The following is a 6,132-nucleotide window of genomic DNA, read 5'->3' on the forward strand; positions in this document are numbered from 1 at the left end:
AAGAAACAGGTGTGTCAACATCGCATCTCCACCGGGATGTTGTACTTTCAGCCATGGCCCGAAGCAAGTATCCTCAAACATTTTTCTTTGTGCAGGTGAAAGCTTCGACGCAATTGTTTTGGCCATGCTGACTTTATTTCTTAAGGTCAATTGAGCCGAATAAAAGTTCTACAAAAACAATAAACATACTAAGTTTGATATACCAAAAACTACACTGTGAAGATATACCAAAAACAATAATAAACATAAAGAGTAGTAGTTTATTCTTCAAACTTAAATTTGCAACACTGTGAATTTCTTATTTGTCTTTGTTTTTTGGTTGAAGTAATGCAATTCATTCAAGTTTCAATTTGCAGAAGAAGAATAATTTCTGAAAATGAAAATCGCAACACGAAAATGACAATCGCAACGCGAATTTGACTATCCCAACGAGAGAATAAAATCGCGTTGCGATTTTCATTTCGCGTTACGATTCTCGGTTGATTTAATAAGCAATCTAAGTGAAATGGTTAATCTATTATTGAAATTACCAGTAAACTTATCATCAATTTCAATATGAAAAACCTAATAATAATGCAAAAATTTCAAAAAAAAAATAATTAAAAAAACTAACCCTCGGTGGTTGATTTGGTTGATTTTCCATTTCTGATTGTGAGGGTGGCTCTGAGAGATGGAGATAGATGGATTTCGCCGGAGATGGGGACGGATTTCGTCGGAGATGGGTGAGAGAGTGAGAGATGGAGATAGGATTGAGTTGTAATTTTAGGTTTTAGGTTATGAGTTGCGATTACGGGATACACTGTGGACGGTTCAGTGTTCCAATATATTAATATTCGTGTTTTGAATTTGAAAATAAAATACGCTTTGCGATACTAATGGCGCTTTGAAAATCGCATTGCGATTATGTATTATCTCGTTGCGAAAGTCAGTATCGAGTTGCGAAAGTAAGTATCGCGTTGCGAAAGTCAGTATCGCGTTGCGATTTTGTATTATCGCGTTGCGATTTTCCAAATTCGCATTGCGATTTACTTATTCGCATTGTGAATTGGGAAAATCGCAACGCGAAATTGGAAAATCGCATTGCAATAGTCATAATCGCGTTGCGAATCTGGAAACTGATTTGCGATAATGGAGATCGCGTTGCGAATTAGCGATCACATTGCGATTTTGTTGGTCATTTTGGCAAATCCGGAAAAAGTTGGTTAAAATCGTATATTATATGGGATTTTTTATCACTGAGGTTATTTTCTCTTTAATATATCACGCACAATCTAAAGTTATAAAATATATTTATAATATTATATTTCAAAGAAGGTATTTTGAGAATAAAAGATTAATGAGATTATAAAGGAGTCAAACAATTGATGTGAAGACAGAATTTGTAAGCAATTGTAGTCAAAAGACTAAATTGAGTCAAATGCAAAGTTAAAGGACCAAATTAAAAAAGATCATATTTTAGTAAAAAAAAATAAAAATTGAAGTTACATCGGTATTTTATAATGGTAAGTGAGTATGTGGTTTAAATTTTGTCAAAAACGTACTTAAAATGAAAGATAAATTGAAATATGTAAATCATACAAAATTGAGGGACTAAATTGAAAAATAAATAAATTATTTTATCAAAAAGTGAAATTGAGAGTACATATGTATTCTATGATGGTTTAGGAGAATGTGGTTCAAATTTGGTAAAATTTTGACTTAAAATGAAGGAGGAATTGAAAAAATAAGAATCAGGGACCAAATCACAAATCTGTCGAAATATGCATCCAAATTTTTGATTTTTCAAATTACTCGAAATTTTGAGATTTTAACTCAATTCAAATTCAAATTTAAAAATCGAATTAATAATTCAAGTAAACTCAAAGAAAAAAATATAAAAATTTCAAATTTCAAATCAAATCAAGTTTTAGGCATCCTAATATAACAGTATAAATTTTCACTACGGTTAATAAAATATTATTTGTATATGTTATATGCTGCGAAGATTCAGTTTCAAATTGTAACTAATTGATAGGGGAAGTTCTTCCGTACGACAGTCTTAATATACGATTAATGAAAGGCGTTACCGAAAATGTTATTATTTTTTTTTAGCATTTCCGATAAAAAATTACTTAAAAGATTTTTCTACCTAAAACATTAATGTTTTTTAACATTTCCGGTAAAGTGTCTAATATTAACATTTCCGGTAGAAAAAAATAATATTTTAGGTAGCGTTTTATCGGATATGTTAACAAACCCGGTAAAACGTCCAATAATAGCATTATCGGTAGAAATAATAATGATCTAGGTAATTTTTACCGGAAATGTTAAAAAAATAATATTTCCTGTAACGCATTTCCTTAACCATTTATTATGGTGCCTCACGTGATACTACCCCTTATTGATGTGAACTTCCTTTTTCCACCTTTTACATGTAGTTCTACGGTGCGACACCTTAATATACGGCTAAAATAAGACGTTACCGGTTTTGTTAAATTTTAAATAACAAAACCGGTAAAAAATGACCGAAAATATTATTATTTTTAACGGTTCTAATTACTTATATAGGTAAACACGGTATAAAAAATCCGGTCAAAAAATAATTAATAATAAGAAAGAGATATATAAATTGTGTAAGTTTTAATTTATATAGATTTATTTATTTTAATAAAATATATTTTATTTGGAGTGTAAATTTAGATTTAAAAATTTGTTGTTTGAGAGCTTAGATTTTAAATTTTAAGAATAAGAATTTAGATTTTTAGTTTTAATATTTAGATAGATTTACATATTATTGCATATCAAATAATAACTTTAATGATATTACTAATGATGATGTTGTAGCTTAATTTGAATGGAACCACGTTTTTTTTTACAATGGAACCATGTTTTTCAAACTTTTGTGTCGGTGGGTACATAATACTATCCCCACAAGGCTAAATTAAAAAAAACACAATATAATACTAACATTTTTATATATTTTTTTAAAAATAAATAACTATATTTTAATTTAATTTACATCAACATTATTATTATTGTGTAAAAATAAATTTAATAAAAATAAGAATTTAAATTATACTTTTTTTATTTTACATATGTAAAATATTTTTCGTTTAAAGTAAATAAGATTGTACCGTTTTAAATGTTATTATTTTAAGTGTATAATTTGTTACGATCGTTAAAAAATTATTATTCATTCAAATTGTGACATACATCATATTTATATTTTTAAAACAAATTCATTTAAAATTATTTTTAAAAAAGCTCTAAAAGATTTTTAAAATCTAAAAAAAATTAAATCTGTAAAATGCTTAATTTCAACTCTATTATCGTTGCTGGTTATCTTGGGCTCTCGATCATCATCGTCATCACAAAAGGACCTCCCACCCCTCATTGTCTAGCCAATGACTACCTGTCGCTCTTGTTGGTAGGGATGTTCTTTGTTCGATTTTAATTGAATCAATCAATTGATCCAAACTTAGTTCAATTAATTAAATATTATATCACTTAAAGATTAAGAAAAAAAATAAAGTTTAGTTTTAAATTCCTTCATTAACCGAATTAACCAAAAATATTAAATGTTTAACATTATATATATATATATATATATATTAATGATATATTTTAAGCTCAACCTTATAAAAAATTAAGATTCAATTATTATTATTAATCATATTAGGCCTATTAAATTATATGTTTAATACTCTAACTATCACTTTTGTTTTATACCCCAACTATCAAACTCGTTAATTTTTACTTTTTTTTAATACATAAAATTTATTTTATTTCAAAACATACCTAACGTCTAGTTTAAATTTTATATTAATACTTGACTGTTAAAAACTAAAAAAAAAACACTGTTGAACCATGTTTTATAATATTTTGATATAACAAATTAAGGTAAACTAATTTTGGACTTGATTGAATTTGTTCAAAGTTTTCAAAAATAATTCAAAGTCCATTAAACTAGAATTTGAGCACAAAACAGTTTTTCTCAGTACGTAGTACTGATACTGTTCATGTGGTATCTGTAACATCCCAAACACCGGGTTAATGATCAAATTGTAAAAATTCAGGATTTAATGACTAAAGTAGATAAATTGAAAAGTTCAGGGACTTATATGGAAAATTTTGTGTATGACTGAATATTAAAGAAGAATGATTGGAAGGGAAAAATGGTCATTTGACCAGTAAATGAATTAAAAATTGGTATTGGGTAAATTGAATACACGTGGAGAAGGAGGAAAGCTACACTAAGTATCTAGAAATATCTTCACTCTTCTTCCTCTTTCAGCCGTGAGCTACCAAAAGCAAAAGTGAGTTTTCTTGCTAGATGATTATTCGTTGAATTTAAGTTTGGTTTATGTTCCTTAGATGATACTTAAGCTTAAGGAAAACTTAAGTTGTCTTAAAATCAAAAGATGAAGGAGTTAGGAAAGATTAAAGATAAGATAATTCTTAGTAAAATCTTGGAAGAGAGTTAGTAAGTAAAGTTTGAGACTAAATTTGACTTGTCATCAGTTAAATTAAGAAGTATGAAGTGTTAGAATTGAAATTAGAGCATGTTGGAAAATTGGTAGGATTCTTGGTTTCAAGATATAGGATGAGATTTTAAAGATAAGGATGTGTTATATGAATATAAATTGATTTGAGTATCTGTATTTGAGTTTAAGGGTATGAAAGAGATTAAGAAATGAAGGGCTTAAGTTGGTATTGGTCAATTTCGGGTTTAAAAAGTGACTTATGGGCTATGAGTATCTATACTGATTCATTCAACACTGATACTTCAAAGGTAAATGAGTGATAATTAGAGTAGGGGTATCGATACAGGTTGAACAATATCGACAACATAAGCCAAAATTTGACAAGTTGTTCAAGGGGTATCGATACCTAAAGGTCAGTATCGATACCAAGAGTATCGATACCATTTTGAAATAAGGATTCTAGAATCGGGAAAGGGTATCGATACCCAGCTCGGTATCGATACCATAGCTAGGGAAGTATCGGTACCATACCTTGGGTACCGATACTATTCAAAGTGGAAAACTTGTATTAAGCCTTTCTTTTATATAGGAATATTAAAGATCGAATTATAATGCTTAGGATCTGATATGCATATCAAATGTATGATTTTGTAAATATTGAGCATAAGAACGTTCTGGAATAATCGAAGAGTTAGAAACGATCAAGAGAGAGATAAAGTTATAGAAGTTAATTTGGATCAAGTGAGGCTAAGGTGAGTGCATGTTATAGCATAGATATAGTTTTATGGAAATAAGACTTGTGATAAGTCAATTTCCTATGTTTAAATTTCATGGTCCAATAGTTATGAATATGCATATATTCTGATCATTATAAGCACATATATAAGTGTTATATGTTTATATGTTATGATACATGCTATATGATCCATATTAACATAATCAAATAACATAAGCTATATGATATGATATTGATGACTATATGTATATGTGATATATGATATGAGATAAGACATATGTGATTATATGAGAAATGATATGAGTATATGAATAGTGATTGCATAGATATATGAAACATATAAACATTCAAGCCCATGTTATATGATATGAGAGCTATAGGTATTGTTGGCATGCCAAGAGTCGAGGGTTATATGAGGTCCTTTGGGATATATATGAGGTCCTTCGAGACATAAATGAGGTCCTTAGGGACAAATTTTATATGCCACTTAGTGGAAAATTATACGAGCTATGATGACGGCATATGTCCACAACCTCAATGTACCTTAAGTTCTCAGTAATATACATGGGCACATAAAAGATATAAAAAAAAATTACTTTCTTACAATATATCCTGTTATTCTTTGTTAATAATGAATCATATGTGATATGATTGAATAGGGATATGATAGTTGTGATTGTATATGAAATAGTTAGATTGTATGTTCATAATATAGGAAATGCATTATTATATTATTATGCATCACTAAGTCTGGGACTTAGCGTGTGAGTGTTTCACATATAGGTATGAAGAAATAGGAGGATCAGAATTAAGGTTGCAGAGACAACATATCTCTATCAGCAGATCAAATCAGAAGTAATTTACACAGTATGTCTTTTGTTGTATCAAATGTGTTGGCATATAGACAAAGTTGTGAATTATATATGCTCTGAT

The sequence above is a fragment of the Hibiscus syriacus genome, unplaced genomic scaffold (genome assembly GCF_006381635.1).
Source record: "Hibiscus syriacus cultivar Baekdansim isolate YM2019G1 unplaced genomic scaffold, ASM638163v2 tig00008145_pilon, whole genome shotgun sequence".
In the NCBI taxonomy this organism is placed as follows: Eukaryota; Viridiplantae; Streptophyta; class Magnoliopsida; order Malvales; family Malvaceae; genus Hibiscus; species Hibiscus syriacus.